This window comes from Rhinolophus ferrumequinum, chromosome 11 (assembly GCF_004115265.2).
Source record: "Rhinolophus ferrumequinum isolate MPI-CBG mRhiFer1 chromosome 11, mRhiFer1_v1.p, whole genome shotgun sequence".
NCBI classification, from domain to species: domain Eukaryota; kingdom Metazoa; phylum Chordata; class Mammalia; order Chiroptera; family Rhinolophidae; genus Rhinolophus; species Rhinolophus ferrumequinum.
Window position 1 is genome coordinate 29540605 of NC_046294.1, and position 17643 is coordinate 29558247.

The 17643-nt window shown below is 35.2% G+C and overlaps 1 long non-coding RNA gene across 1 annotated transcript in view; it reads left to right on the forward strand.

The window, feature by feature from the left end:
- LOC117030891 (uncharacterized) overlaps positions 1 to 14996 on the forward strand; it is a 75615-nt gene extending 60619 nt beyond the window's left edge. Inside the window, exons 2-4 of the long non-coding RNA XR_004424451.1 lie at positions 3345 to 3513; positions 13827 to 13946; positions 14580 to 14996. This is a non-coding gene — a long non-coding RNA (uncharacterized LOC117030891). The remainder of the gene's footprint in view (positions 1 to 3344; positions 3514 to 13826; positions 13947 to 14579) is intronic.
- The last annotated feature ends 2647 nt before the right edge of the window (positions 14997 to 17643 follow it).

The window sequence follows — 17643 nt, forward strand, 5'->3', positions numbered from 1 at the left end:
CATTGCTTTTTAAGTTCAGCCTCACTCAACCATCCTGCTAAAATTTAACAATGTATGTCTGCAATGTGAATCATTTAGGAAGGTTCTATGCCAAAATATCAAAAACAATGCCCCCCCCCCTTTTTTTTGCATAGAAATTTTTCATATGCAATTTTAAAAAGACTTTTGGCCTATCTGTGTTTTCTATTTTCTTCAATACATATTTATAATTTACATTATTTCAAAAAAGGAATTGTGTTTAGTTCCAGGTAACATGAAAGATAGGAAGATCACACATGGTATGCATGTAGAGATAAGCCTTATGAAAAACAATTTCAGGAACTAGGCAAAATTTTTCTTGGAGAAGGAACAACGTAGAAGAACCCATGATAGCATGTCTGAAACTTCAGAAAGATCCATCAGAGGAGAAAAGTATTTCACTTATTTTATATGATTAAAAGGAGAATGATTAAGACAGAAGGGAGAATCCACAGGGAGACCAATTTCTGCTCATTATAAGAGAGCTCTTTCTGAAAATTAGAGTAGGCCAATATTTGTTCCTGTCTTGGAAGACATTAAGAAATACATTCAATAAATAGTTGGCACGCAAGTTATAAAAGGCATTTGCTCAAATGATATGGGGCCATATAGGAGTCTGAGTCTTCCTTCTATAAGCACACACCACTCTTGAGTATTTGAAAACACTGCTGATATAAATAATACATCCTGCACCTATCTACTCATGCCACGTTGAGTCTGTACATCAACAAACACCGTGCCCAATTATTGCAAATGTTTTTTCTGATCATTAATTTATAGCTGGAATTAAATCTCTGGAATCAAATTCATAAGTTAAGAATCAAACAATCTGATTGTATTCTTCCTTTGCACTAATAGGAATTCTTTAATAGAAACCTGGTACCTGAAATGCTTCAATTCCTACCCCTACAGCAAGAAAGAAGAGAGGGCAGAAGTAAAGGTATGAAAAGAAAGCAGAGGAACATCAAACAAGGGCAATGTGACATAGCCAGGGCTCTTTTCCCAGAACTAAGACGAAATTACCAGGCAATGATGTTTTTCCTCCAGGAAAATCAGTCCTGTCTTGCTTTTTTCCATTGTTTCTGTTTTTGTGTTTTTTTCTTTCTTTTTTTTTCTTTCTGATCTTTTTATTTTTTATTTTAAAAATTTTCCTGGTCATGGTTATTTTAAAAGTGATCCAAAGACAGCAGTAATATATCCAGATGGCAGGGTTAAAGCAACCTGGGGAAATTAACTAAGCAAGTTGTGGGATCAAAGACAGCTGCTGTTTTGGTATAATTAAACACTTTTAGGAAAAACCAGGGCTCAAGAGGCAACTATTGGCCTTCTACCTATAAGTCAGAAGTCAGACAGCATATAAATCAGCCTCATGATCTAGGGACACAAAGAACCACTGAAACAGATCTTAAGATTTGTCTCCTTTCCTTAGCCTGAAAAGCTTCTTAGGATTAAATTATAGAATGTTGAAGACACTTACATGTCTCTGGATATCACTTACCTTCTCTGTGCCTCCTTTTCATCTGAAATAAGGTTAGAATTGTTGCTCACCTAATGTCCCTGGGATCCTTGAGGATTTAGGAATATAAGGTAGTGACAAGAATCATTAACTTATTTTTAATATCTCTGGACATTTAATGGAAATCACAATGCCATAAAAGTAATCACTATTGAGTTTGATTTCATTTGGAATTTATAAATGACTTGAAATAACATTAATTATTTAAAGTTGATGGAAACTACTAGTAGCTGGTTATTGATAGTTTTAAAAGACTTTCTGGGATGAGATGGGATGACATTGGTAACAAAATATGGTCATGATAGAGTGAAGCCCTCTATTAAGTAAAAATAAATAAATAAATAAATAAATAAATAAATAAATAAATAAATAAATAAATAAATAAGTAAAGTGGGTCTTGCCTCATGAAAAGATAGGAAACTCCAGAAAAAGGCAATATATAATTGTCCCTCAAGTCCTCACATTCTTTAGTTTTAGGTTACTGATTTCTGTAGCCTAAATTCGTCGTGGTTGTATTTTAAATTGTTTATTTAAAATTAATTTCCCGGGATAAACTTGTGAAACTCACCCTCCCATGAAGAGGTCAATAGATGACATTTTTCTCTCCAGAAGCAGTAAATTTTCAGGTCTGCTTCTTTGGCTGCATGGTAGGTGCAATTTAAAGGATAAAATAGCATTTGGAAATGTGAACATCAGGCCTTGATTTTGTTAGGGCTTTCCCTCTCTGTGGGGCACTATTCATTCCCTTAAGCAAACGAAGAAATCTTTTCTTTATGTTTCTTTTTTACAGCTTTTTTAAAGAATAAAAATGTTTATTTCAGTCTTTCTTCTGGGTAGTGAGAGAGAGGGAATTGACAACTAGAGGAAAAGCAGTGCCCACCTTCTCAAACTACAGATGTTTTTGTGGCCAAAGTGCAGTCCCTTTCTTTCCGTAATATACTATTTTAGGTCGTCAACATCTGCCATTGGTATTATTTTAATAATTGGTTTCCTGGCCTCCAATCTTACTATCTTATTGTTGCTGCCAGATGAATCTTTCTAAGGCACAGTTCTGAAAATACTTCTTCGTTAAAATCCTTCAATGGCTCCTCATTGAATAGAGAAAGAAATGAAATCTCCTTAGCTTGGGATTCAGGGCATGGTATATTCTGGCCTTAAAATTCTTTTCAGATTTTCTTGCCATCACAGTCCTCTCCACTTTTAACTCTAGCAATAATACCATATTTAATGTCCTCCATTTTGCCATGGAGGCATTTTTTACGCCTCCCAGCCTTTGTGCATACTGTTTCCTGTAGCTGGAGTTCTCTTCTTTTCCATTCTTTAGAAACAAATTATTAAATATCTGGGAACCAGCTTAAATATCTCTCTATGAAACATAAGATCTTTTCAGCAATTCTGCCTCTGCACTTCTATAGCATTTTGCACGTATTTTAATCAACTTTGCATTTTATTATACAAACCAGTTTATCATACTTGTAAACTGCTAGAAATCGAGAATTACGTTGTTTCGTCCTGAATCTGTGCAAAGCCTTAACAGACTCTCTAAAATAATTTAGTTGCCTCCAAAGTGGTCAATTGCTAAATTATCTTCTGAAGATTCTCCCAGATAGATACAATGATTGTAAAAAGAAAAAAATATATATCTTCCTGTTACTTTAGAACTAAAAGGTGAGAGTTCATTCAAAATGTTCATGTTTAAAATACGCCCCCACAATCTTTATTAAAAGATTTTCTCAGCCATCTTAGCTTTACCAAGTTTCCAAATGGCATGACAAATAATCTAGTTTTTTATTTTTTTTTATTTTTCCAGATCAGTAGCCTGGGTGGCTGCTACTAGAAAATCACCCCTATATCAGATACTTGCTGAGGGTCTGAGCTAAGATTCTGCCTGAGTGCAGGAAAGAACATGTTCCCAATCAAGAAAAGTAGATCCCATTGCACTTCTGCCGGAGTCAAGAAAGAGAAGCCTGGAATTCTGGGTAGGTCTTACCGGAGCTGTTCACATATGTCAGGTACAGATGAGGGTCCTGAGGGAAAAGAATGTGGTCAGTTACTAGGAGGGACATGGGAAGGGAAACAAGCTGGACACTTAAATACAGGGTAGGGTTCAAGAAATAAATGAGACTCAATGTCAAAAGAAATGTCCATTCCTTAAGTGATAATTATTTTCCCATTAAAACCATAAGAATTTCTATGTCAGGACATAGAATAATGTCTATCTACGTGAGCTGAGATGGTTCCAGACAAGGGAAAACTCTTGATATTTAGCTAAATTATGCACCTTTATTGTGTTAAGATATATAACTACCATTAGATTTTAAGAAATATTGAAAATGGTTTACAGACTCCTATTATAATCTTTGTAGTTTCTTAGGAGCCCGCTCTCTAAGATTTAAGGAAATTATTAGAGTGGATCAATCCCAATTCTTTGACCTTTATTTTTGCAATATGAGCAACTTAATATTTCCCTCAGCATTACTTTGTCATCCTATTACCTTACTCCCAGAAAAGAAGGTCTTCATTTTAAAATCTTCTATTCCCTCTTAAGCCACCCATATATTAATGACTCGAGACTGCTAATCCACCCTATTCCTTCATGAAACTTAATGCTGCTATCTGCACCTATTTGAAGATAAAGAGGTCCAGATCCAGGCCTCACAAACAATTATTTTTCAAGGGAGGCGTAAAATGCACAGTATGACATGAGAGTCGCATGACAGCAGCTGAGAATAAGAACTTTCCAGACTGCTGGAGAAAGCACTCAGTGGAGGGAGACCAGAGTGGTAGTTCCTGTCAGCCATGATTTAGGTGTTTTGCAGGATCATCCACCATCTCTTCTGCTCACGAATGATCTGTGCTTAGTGAGCTGATATTTTCTCTTTTTATTTTTATTTGTAAACACAATACATTGCATACTATAAAAATTCTCAAACTATAAAAATATCAATTAAAAAGTCTATTCTTTTACCCTCCCCTTAGACCTCCAGTTTTACAGCCAGTCTCAATTCAGTATGTATATTCTTCCACTTCTTTTAGTCTGCATGTACTAAAATGTGTATGCATGTTTGTTTTTTTATCTACATTTTTTTTTCATTTTAAGTATGAAATAATTCTATTTTACAGACATCATTTCATATTAATTGTCATATCAGGGATTTACATTCTCTTCACAGTTTTATTGTTGAAATGAACTATAAGTAGAAATATTTTTGTGTGTTTTCCCCCCCTGGAGATTTGACTTTCTGTTTAATTCCAAATCATAGGCTTATGTTTCTCTGTTCCTTAACTGCAACCAAAGACTGATTTCATTATTAACATCCACTCTTACCATTTTTTACCATGTTCTTCAGTGAGAATTAACCAGCCATTAAGATAAAGAACAACTGTAGAGCATTTGTCTGTTAGCAAGTTAATATTTTGGAGGGCAAAATTAAGCCTGAAACTTGTAACCCATATAAAAAATGATGGTTTACTGACCATAATATCTGCTTTTATTTTTTGTCTCTTCTTTTACCCCTTTCTATCTTTTCATTTTTGAATATCACTTTCTTCTCCTTCTTGTTTTTGTCTTTCTTTTCTTGGTTGTCTTTTCCCTCTGTGTTTCTCCCTCAACTTTTTGCCTTTGCTAATTCTTCTACCCTTTCTTAATCTCCTCTTTAACTGTTCATTTACAGAATTGTAATATTTTTAAAAACACATTTGTCATAGAGGCTTAATTAAATACACTATAGCATATCGACAGAATCGAATACTATGTAATCTTTAAAATTTATGGAAATACTTTTTAGACTATAGGAAAATGTATCTAATACACTGTTAAATTTTTTTAGACAATCTACAAAGCAGCATCTATGTATAGTAAAATCCCATTTTGAAAAATAATTCTATTTACATGGATGTGGGGTATTATAAAGCAGTTAATAGGTTTTATCTTTGGGTGGTAATATACTTATATGGTTTTATGTTATTCTTTTTCATTTTTTTGTTATTTAAAAATTTTTCTTGTTTAGTATATATGGCATGTCAAGTAAAATGGTTTTATGAAAGAATTTCAAACACATTTAATGACTGTATTAAATGAAATTATTTTGCCTTTTCTAAAATTTCAGCAAGATAAGTTATACAGTTAAAAATGTATGGTAAAAGGAGAAAATTAAATTAAAATTATAATTTAAATAAAAGATAAAATGACTTTTCAATCACTTAGAAAGCTGAAGAGAAAAAGTACAAGAAGGAATTCTCCCATGCGTGGGCAAATAGGACCTTTGAGTTGAGGTGGCCGCCACAACCAGGAAGAAAATTATTCTGTTTTTGTTCTAGGCTCAAATTGGTCCCATGTGGCCTGAGGCCCACCAAGCTCAGCAGAGTCAGTGCAGATGGAACTTTGGGGCAGAGCCCTGCATACACTTGTGCATTCGGCATCTTCCTGAGGACAAAACAAAGTACATTTATATATATTTTTTAAATATTTTTTTGTATATCTATTTATATTTATACATATACATATACATATACATATACATATACATATACATATACATATATATATAGCGTGTTCCCCAAAAATAAGACCCAGCTGGACAATCAGCTCTAATGCATCTTTTGGAGTAAAAATTAATATAAGACCCAGTCTTATTTTACTATAATATATGACCGGGTCTTATATGATATTATAATATAATATAATATAATATAATATAATACCAGGTCTTATGTTAATTTTTGCCCCAAAAGACACATTAGAGCTGATTGTCTGGCTAGGTCTTATTTTTGGGGAAACATGGTATATATACATATATATATAAATTGTTTTTCATTAGTTTGTGATCTTTGATTGAATCCCTACTTCCACTACCCTGAGTTTCCTGCCGGGAAAATAAAAACTCTGTAGACGGAGGGAAACCACATGAGTTAAACATGAAGAGGCTGCCATCTTGTGGCCTTTTAGGACACGCTGCACCTGTGGGCTTGGTTGTACTGTTACACAGCACAGCTGGTTCCTATTAGACTTGTTTCAGACTATAGTCTATAGACTATGAATACAAATCCTATTCATGTGTTAGTGTAGGATTGGGTTTTTATACAGTCATTTTTATGACTTTTTAAAAAGAAGGTCATTTGAGTGAGGGCATGTGGCCCATTTCCGGCAGTTTTTCCATTAACATTATTCTGAATGACCCACTGTCTTCAGTCATTGGAGGCCTTCAGAAATTCACAGTGCACCTTCCTGTGAATGTTTGCTGCATTCTGAGGACTGTTCCCAGACAAACAGGGAAAGCACAGCTACACAGAAGGCTCTCTGTGTATTAACCTAACAGAGAAAATATTGTAAAGATCTCTTAGAGGTTCATAATGTGCAAAAAATTTTATCTGGAAACTCTGTTCAAACACACACACACACACACACACACATACAATTCACCTATTTATTTGTTTTTCTAATGTTCAAGGAAAAGGCCTGGTGGGCTTCAAATTGCCTTGTGTCATTTTATCTGATGTACTGATGGCTCTTTGGTCAAATAACGAACACTGAAATTGCTAAAACAAACTTGAAATCTATTCCAGTGCAGGCTCCTTAGACATAAGAAGCACTATACATACCAACTGTCAACAAGTGCCTGAGAGCTACAGTTTCTGGAAACAAAACACTTTAAAGAATTGAGTTTGTCTTTCAATGTATCTCTGTAGCTAACCATCTTAGGTGAATTCTAATTCAATTCTGGGGAATTTGTTTTCTCACCTACCCGTCATATACATCCCACTCATTCTCCTACCAAGTCTCCTGCGATCCCATGTTTTTAAATGTCCCCTGATGTGTTGCCTCTTCAATCATCTTTCTCTTCCTTTTATTTTTATTATTTCCTTCAGCAACTTCCCCTGAGTGTGTAAATCAATGAAAACTCCCTCATTCCTCAAAATACAATGAAACAAATCAAAATAATAAAACTAGTTATGCTCATGGTATATTTCTCTTAAACCACCATTCCTATTCTTCTTTTTTCCTTTCCCTGAAGACCTCTTAAAGGTATGATTGTCCTTTCTTCCTTTTTGTGACTTTGATGATGTGACTCAGATTGAGAACTCAATTGGATACATATATTAATATTTTAAATCATCAAAGTAAAAAAAGCCATCCAGGAAACAAATGTAGTTTGATAACAAAAGAGGGTTGAGGGCTGAAGATTAAGAATTTTCTGAATATAAGGGGTGGACAGAGAGAGAAGCAGAAAATGACTGATGGAAAGGGATCAAAAAATGAAAGAACCAAGAATTCAGTGTCATTGACTGCCAACAACAGTAGTGTAAGTAACAGCAAAAATAACACCACTAACAATAATAAATATATTGACTGTTCTCTTTATTGACCAGCCCTCTTTTATGTATTTGTATTCTTTCATTTAATTCTTATAGCCATCATCAAGATAAATATAGTTTTTTTTGTGTGCAGTTGAGGAGTCTGAGGCTCAGAGAGTTTTTATTATTTCCCAGTTATATAAAAGCCAGAGGCAGAGGCAAGATTAAAATTCAGTCCCTTTTGTAATACTTCATATGCTCCAAATGAGACTTTATACATATAAACATACATATATATATATATATATATATATATATATATATATATATACACACATATTTAAATCTATCTCCTTTCTTCTATCTCTCTCGTGATAAATGCCCAAAAACTCTCAAGATGAAAACTTTCTTTTCTTCTCGCCTCACTTCCTCTGGGTTCCATCATACTTCTGCAATACGGTGATTCCCAGTTGCAATACCTTTGTTCTCCTTTTTCATTTGTGGTACAAATCAAGTTTCCAAAAGATTACAAATCCTGTAGATAACATCTTTCATTCCCAATTCAACACTCTGCCTCCAAAGGTAGCATTCTTAAAAACCATGATAACCTTTTCTTTTTAATCATTTATTTTGGGGAAAAAGAGAGAAGTATATACATTTTCTAATGCTTCTGTAATAAATCCCACATGCTTAGTAGCTTAGACAGCACAAATTTACTATCTTACAGTTCTGGAGACCAGAAGTCTGAAATGGGTCTCCTGTAGATAAAATTAACATTTTACTGGGGCCATATTCCTCTGGAGACTTTAGGCATTTATATTCCTCTTTGGGTTTGCCCTTACCTTTTTCACTTTTTGGGGGCCATCTGAATTCCTTCCTTATCTTCAAAACTAACTAACTCAGGCTGAGTCCTCATGCTGCCTGTTTCTCTGTCTCTCCCTTTCCTAACTCCCTCTTCCACTTATAAGGACCCTAATGATTACATTGGGCCCATTGAGATAATCCAGGATAGTCTCCCCATCTCAAATTTGGCTGTTAACAAACTTAATTCTATTAGTAATATTAAAGGCTCTTTGCCATGTAACCTAACATATTCATATGTTCTGGGGATTAGAATGTAGACATTTTTAGGGGACCGCAATTCTGATTATCACATGGAGGTAGAGAAGACTCAGTAGAATAATACAGTGAGCTCTCTTATTCCCTTCACCATCGTGATTATTCTCTCCATATATTTATATTTATATCTACACATATTCCATCTACACATATTATATGTGAAGATATAAATATATGCATATTATATGTGTGGGTGATATTCAGAGGGTGCCAAAAAATGTATACACATTTTAAGAAAAGAAAAACCTGTATTAAAATTGTACTACTCAACATATACTGATAACAAAAGGTGCATACAAGTCATGTGTATACATTTTTTGGCACCCCCAGTATGTGTGTTATATCTACACATATATGTATTTTATGTATATTATTTATGAAATGTTTCAAAGTAAGTGGCAGACACTATGACTCTTTACACATCAGAATGTAGCTCTTAAGAACAAGGACATTCAGTTATAACTGCAGTGCAATTAGCAAATGTATAGTAATTAGTAATGATACAACAACAACTAGCATTCACATTTCACCAATTGTTCCAAAAAATGTTCTTCATAGCAACAAAAGAAAAAAGGAAGAAGAAATTCAACACAATTGCTATCATTATCACAACAGCAATCACAAGCACTCATTGCTGACTTTTTTGAAGAGAAGAGTATAGGCTGGTTATTTTACAGAATGCATCTCAATCGAAGCTTTTCAAAATGTTTTCCCTCATGATTAGACTCAGGTGATGGAACTTTGGTTCCATCAGGTGATGCATTTCTGGCAGCAATACTACATAGGTGATGCTGTCACTTCAGTGCCTATTGTGGCAGGCACATGCTATCAGATTGTTCTGTTACTGGTGATGTTCATTTTTATTACTTGACTAGTGGTGTTTGGCAGGTTTCTCCACTATACAGTTGCCATTTTCCCTTTCACAAATAATGAATAGTCTGTGGGAGATAATTTGAAACTGTAGATATGCTAATTCCCATCCCATTAAACATTCACCCAATGTTTTTACATCCATCCTTGATTCTTGCCTGGATCAGTTATTGGTAAAAGTGGCTACAAAATGAAAACTTGTTGAAAACTTTATCATTCTTTTCTACGCTTATCAATGAGCATTTTATTATAAGCGTATACCAGTCTTCAACTCACAAACTTTCAGTGGCTACTCACGGTTTCCAGAGCAAACTGCTAACCAAAGTTCCTGAGAACAATGTAGCACCACAGGGATGTAGGATGTAATGTTCTACGTGATGCAAGTCAGCACCTAAAGAGACTAGTTGACCTGTCAATTTTTATGGTTCCAAGTTGCACTTTGACCTATGTAATAGCAAGAAGGGTCTTCAAAGGGGAAAGGAATAGCATGACCTATTATCAAGCTGGCCCACTTGGTCATGTAAGTGACATGAAGGAGGAGGTATGCCTGTGCTAAGTGGGAGAAAGAGGAATGGTAGCATTCAGGCCATGTAGTGGATGTCCCTGGCAATGAGGCATTAAGGGCATATGAATCTTGGAAAGCTATGACGAACTTTTCAAACTCCTCAAAATGAACATGAGTCCCTTATTTATGAAAAGGAAACCCAAATTCATTCTTTTTGACAGTTTTTTTTTTTTTGGAGATATTTCCCCATGACCATATTCAATCATAATTTAGAGTATCCAAACAGAGGTCATGGCATTTTCATCTATATCAGAGGTAGATACTTTGATTGCACTGCAAGTTTGATTTAGTGTTAACATCATGAAGTGCTGGGGTTTCACTGATTCTAGAATAGATAGGCCTGGCTGAGGACTTGATTATGGTGTGAAGTGATCAAGGCTCATTAAACCTCCACTAATTTTACACTAACTCTCAATGCTGTGCTTAGTCACATGACCCATGAGAATGACACAATAGTATGCCCACCATCAAGATATACATGACTCAGTTGGAAAAAGTGGGGAAAAAATAATGAAACAGCTAGCACATTTGACGGGGAACAACCTCAGAGACTCAGGACCTTTGCGAAGGAACCACAGCTTAACTGAGTCTTGAAAACTGGATTGGATTTGAATTGGAGGAGAAGAGTAGGGAGGGTATTCTAGGCAATGGAAACTGCATGAACTGCCTGTGGAATGCAGGAATGAAAATGGCACTGCTGTGGAAAAATTAGAGCAATAGCGACTGAAGAGGAAGGTTCATTTTAGAGAACAAAGAGAATTATTTGTAGAAGTAAGATGGGGCTAGCTAATAAGAACTGTTGGAGTCTAGGCAAAGGAGTTTCACCTTATGATGACAGATAGTGGTTCTTGATAAAGATAAAAATAGCATTTCAAGGTAATTATATTGCATAGGTTTGCAGGATGGATTAGAATGGTTGGAGACATGCGGTAGGAACATTGCTTAACAAGCGCTGTAAAATATTTTGTAAACTAGAATGCATGATACAAAGGCTTATAAATGTGAAGGAGAACCAGAAACAGACCAAAATCCTTTGGAATGCAAAAGGCAGAGTTTGTTTAAGAGATTATAGAAGAAGAATCCAAGTAAGTTAGAGGGATCTCTCAGACTGACAGCTAAGCTCCACATCCAATATATTTCTGGCTCCTGGCAGACAGTGAGCCCACACAAAAATTTGTTACATCTTTTTTAAAAAAGTGAAATGAGTATGGTAGATATTCAATTAATTCACAATTAAAAGATTCTCATATTAAACCTATTTACTATTGCAAAAGGCTTAGAAATGAGTTGTAGAACCCAATAAAATATGATAAATTAGCCTGAATTAAAAGTGAGCAAAAAATATAGAAAAGATTATAAAAGACTGGATATAAGATGGGACCATAAATAAGGCTAGTCATTCAAAGTATAAGGAGCCACACATTCAAGATGGATGTGAGCCAGAAAATGTGGCTCTAAAGTTTCTTTCTGGCAGCTAATGCCAAAAGGGAAAAACTTGGCAATTAAATAAACTAGTGTTATCAGGTAAAACCATGTGAATTACCAAATGGAATTTTCAGTAATCTTGGTTTAAGTAATCTAAATTCAGCAGGATACTCTCCCATTACGTGTACTTCAGGGGAGAGATTTTTCTCTGCAACAAGTCTCTCTCTCTCTCTCTCTCTCTCTCTCTCTCTCTCTCTCTCTCTCTCTCTCTCCCTCCACCTTTCTCTCTATACACACACACTCTACCCACAGATATACACAGAGAGAAAAGTGCTAGAGCTCATAGTCTAACTTTGGTTATGTTGTCCAGTTTTGATGGGTGATTCAATACTACTCCTTTTCATACACAAAAATCCCAGAAAATATACCCTTGAGATAAAAATATAGAATTTATTTTTGTAATCCTAGGTCTTGTGATGGACTTGATAAAATTAAGAATTTATAGGTAGACAGGGTGAGAGAGAAGGACAATGGGATTCTCTTCTAGATTTTTTTCTATGATCTGAAAACTCAATCATAAGCTAGTGTTTGACCTTGATTGTCATAGGGCTACACCATGAAATTTCACTGAATCTGCTCCAAGCAGTTATCGAAATTTGGCTGGCAGATAATGTTGCATACCTGAGGAAAGATGAGAAAACTCATACAAGTAAAATGTGAAGGAGATCAAGTACCAGTTGAAATAACATTTAGAAATAAGAATGCAATGTTGTTTGTAGTAAAGTACCATGACTGCTTAATTAGGTCCTGCGGTCTTAGAAGAGAGAAGAGTTTATGTGCAAACCATGCCAAAGTGAGTTCGCTAAAAAAGAAAGGGCTCATTAGAGTGCAACGTTCCGGCTTCATGTTGTTGTCTTCGTGATAATCAGGCACTTCACGACAAGGCTGTAGTGGATTCCTGCTTTTATAAGCAAAGCCACTACAAAGTCTTGGACTGTTTTCATTGTTGTTACATCCCAGCCACCAATCCCAAAGGACTCCATCTTTCTAGTCAGAGAAAGTGAAATTACAGTTTGTGCATAGAAAGAAAGAATGTTTTATTTTAGCAAAGGGGAGTTTTATGGACATTCAATAATATCCTTATGAGCAAAAAGCCGGCAGAAAAATGACCGTGATTACGGTTTGAAATTGAATGGAGAAACAAATACACATATTGGGTTACATCCAAACATATTCATTATATAAAAATTGAAAGAAAGTTCATGTCTAAGAAAGCAGTAAGTCATAGTAGAAAGGTCATAACTTTAGAATTATACTGGTCTGGATTTGTGTTCTGGCTCTGGCACTTATTAATTATATGACCTTGGGAAAGTCAAACAATTTGTGTCTGGCTCTGGCACTTATTAATTATATGACCTTGGGAAAGTCAAACAACTTTCTCATCTGTAAAATGGGAATAGTGATTTCTAAGGGTTGATGGAAGAAATAAGAAGACACACTGCTCAACACACCTCATATAAAGCCAGACACGTAGGAGGTAATCAAATCATGATAACTTTACTAACTTAATGGTATTTTGGAGATTCTGGGAGTATAAGAAAGATAGTGTCTTATCTTCAGGAATGCAGAGTATAACAGAGGAGTCACACAGGTAAATAAAGAATTAAGGATTCATGTGATAACTATTATAGTAACAACATGTATAATGTTCTGAAGGGGCATAAGCTAAACAGTGATTAATGATTAATTCTGTTCTGGATAATTGGGGAAGGTTTTCTGAGGGAAATGACATTTGGGCCAGTCTTAAAGATGAGTAGCAATTCAAATTTTCAGCCTGCACAAAGATAAGAATGTATGAAAACTCTAGAGTAAGGGGTGAATGGGGACAAAGCAAAAAAAAAAAAAAAAGTGAGGTCTGACAATTAGGTTAGATTTTAAAAGGCAAGGTATATTTTGCTAAGGATTTGGAATTTGTCTTTAGGCAATGGGAGTTATGGAATTTTTTTAAATCAATTTTAGGCAAAGGAATGACGTTTAATCTGCTTTAGAAGGAAGTTTAACAACTCCTTAGAAGAACTGGAGAATTTAGAGACTGAAGACCGGATCATTTGGCTGTTGCCATGGTTTATATGAAAAATAGTAAGTGGACCAAGTTTTCCGAGATAGATCAATGGAACCTGGTAACAGCTGGATATTAGAGGACAAAGAGCGGGCGTTTTGATGACATGCACGTAGTAGGTGTGGTGGTCTAATCATCAATCAGACAGAAGAGGAAGAGCAGTTTTGTGGACACAATGTCGAATTTCAGTTTGGATGGGCTAATTTAAGGGCTGAGGACCCATCCAAGGGGAGGTGTGTAATAAACAGTTGTACATTTTGGTGTGGAGCTCAAGAGTCAGAGATGAAGATAAAAGGTGAATGAATATAAATCATTATAATGACAACAGTAATGGCTGCTATTGACTGAGTACTCGTGGTGTGCCAGTCACGATGATAAAAGTTTTAACACCTTATTTTATTTAATTTTGTTAATATCTTCCTGTTTAACCTGGGGAACCTCGGAGAAACTAAATAATTATGCATACAAAAATGGGCTTCATTCCTTAGAGGAAAAGCCTATAGGATCAGCTGAGAAGTTCTTAACTAACTCTGCCGTTTATTGATGTATATGATTGAAATGTCTAAAAATAGACCTAGTTGATTTTGGCCCTGAAACTCAACAATGTCTCATAAGAACCGGCTTCCATTTGATACCTGCTCTGCCTTCTACAGGTTTGCTCTGATCAGTGTACTCTGATCGTATGCTCACTTCCTCCCAATGAATTTGAATGGAAGAACGTGATGTCCTGACTTGCTTATACCTGACTTCACGTGCATCCTTGTGAACCAGCCACTGTAGCCAAGACGGAGGATGGGGTTATGCTTACTGATGAAGGCCTAAAAGGGCCTATTCTTGCTTTGGAAATATGGGCGTCGATTCTTTTCAAACTTTAGAAGAAAAAAAAGTTAAGTTCTTTTGGGAAAGGAAAGGAGCTGCTGAAGAGACAAATAACAATATTCACCAAACACAGGAACCATAAAAAAGGATCAAAGATGGAATTCTGGAAAGGCACCATATTTAAGGGACAGGCTAAAGAAGTAATGTCATTGCAAGAGAAGGAGAGTGTTTGAAGAAGTAAGAGGAAAACCAGAGAATTTCTCAGACACCAAAGAAAGAATGAGTTTCATGAGTGCACCTGAAGCTAATTATGCTAAATTTCCTCAGAAAAGTCGATTTGATTTAGTTCTTAGGAAGCGATTAAGTCATAACTAAATTTATCTAGCATGATTTTAAATGAATGGAAATAGGATTTATTCTAATATGATCATAAAACCTTGCCTGATGTTTTACAATAATTTTCTCATGCTCTTGAAATAATCTGACTCATTTTTTCCTTTAAAGGAGGAAATATGAAGATTCTGATCCCAGGTATGTTGGCATGGTCTTTGGTATGGAGAGTCCTCTGACTTTCTACACTGCAAAGGCGGTCTCTGTGACACCTTTGTATGGAACATAATCTCCAATGCCACCCTCGAGGCCTTAGAAGTCACTCAACCTATAGCCACACACTTCTTAGGCACAGAGAATTCTCTCCAAGGTTAAAGAGGCAGAATAAACTCAAATTTTTATCTACTGGATAGAATTATTTACTGAAACTAAAGATACAATGTTGCTTTATGTAAAAAACCATAGGTTTGCAGGGAGAGGTGTGTGACAGACCTGAGTTTGAATCTGACTTCTGATGCCAGCTATGTGACCTTGACCAAGTTCCTTCATCCTTTTTAGGATCAGTTTCCTGACACTAACATGGTGAAATTAATACTACCTTGAAAAGTGTTTACACCATTGAATAAGACAATATATGCATATTAGCTAGCATGACACATCAGAGTTGTTCCATAAATGGCAGTTATAAAGTCTCATTTGTGTGTCATCTTTATAGTTGCTATTATTATCTGCTATAAAATTGAGGTCGTATAAACAGTGGCTAAGCACACATGAATGGAAATCAAGTTGCCCAGGTTAGAATTCCACAACCATTTGTGTTAATAATTGTAAGTCTTTAGGCCACTGTACCACAGTTTCCTTATCTGTAGGGTGATGATTATAATAGTACTTTCTCAAAGGTTTATAAAGAGAATTAAAAGACACTGTAGACATATAATTCTCAGGTCTGCTCCTGATGTTCAGTAAATGAGCAGTAAACATTAGCTTTGATTACTATTGCATAAGATGATGGTGGGGGCATTTGCAAACTTAATAGACTGTCTCAGAGATGTTTCACTTCCTAGGACATTTTTTATTACCTGACCTCATCTCATGAAAGTGCAGATGAATTTCTCTTTGGTTATCTTTAGACATACAGTCTCCTTAAGGACACGTGATTTCCTGGTGGATCCACACTCACCTTTGTGCCCAGAACTTGATATACGATGTGATCTGGATAACAATAGCCACCTCACAGGACAGTTGTAAAAAATAAATAATATGACATTTTGTAGCCCTCCTGATCTAGATAAGATTTAAGTGGGGTTCCATGATACATTCCCTGAAATTTCCAATCCCTCCTAGGTAAGATAGAGTTTTGCATTCTCATGGTCCACTCTAATGTTGAGCTTTTTGCTTTATCTGATTTGTTCAGGAACATGAACACTCTTGCCTTTTCCCTCAGGCTGTTGTCAATTACGTGATGGTTTTCCCAGAAACTCAGCCCCCTTTTTGAATATCAGAAAAGAGAAAGGATGAGGGAACAACGAGAGGGGGTTGAGAGAGATTCAGTAAATACAGGACACTTAAGTGTGGAGTGAAAATCACTGAAGATTTGGGAGAACAGAAGAAGTCTTCATATGGCAGTAACTTTAAAAGTCTCTAAACAAAAGTCCTCATAATAAGAGCCTTTTTTTTCCTCATCATTTCACCTTTCAATGTATACCAGCCTCAAACAATCTAGCTGATTTCTGTCTTTATTTCTTGCTCTTATCTCTTTAGTCTTTTACAACTTCATCCACCATTCTCTAAAGTAATTTATTTTGCTCTTTCTTCTTTTAATTCTATTAACATATACCCTAGGATTTTTACCTTCTCCAATGAGTTTTTTTTATCAAAGGAGTTTTCTGAACAAATGTTTTTATCTTGTTACCTATGAGCAACACTTAATGAAGTTCAAGCTTATGTACTTATTAAATATAGCATTTATATCAATGGAGACAGTAATTATCATTATCATGTTTTTACCAAAGGGGAGGGCACTGGTCATGGAAGGGAGATATGATTGTGCAGTATCACTCCATTGCTTACTCACATAGGAACTTTGGACAGGTTACTGAGCCTCCTTGTTCTCATATTCCTCATGTATAAAATAAGGTACAACATCAGTATCTACATCAAATGGTGGTTGTATGGATTGCATGAAAGAATATATAATTTATTTAACACTGTGCCTAGAAAAACTTAGCATTTAATATATGTTAATTATTATTATTATTACTCATGAAGTACATGCTAGTTCAGTAAATACACTTTCAAACACTCACAATCAGTTATATTCATGACTTTCTTTCCCATCCTACTACTGAATGTTTGGTACAATGGTCTGCAAAGAGGAGTTTTTTCACTAGTGGATCAATTGGGATACAGGAAAAAATATTAGGGGATATATGTGTGTGTGTATGTATATGTATACATATATATAAAACTCGTAATAATATATAAATATTATGTATAACATTTAATATCTTATTTCTTATCTTAGTATATAATATAAATATAATATACATAGTCTTATATATCTTATAT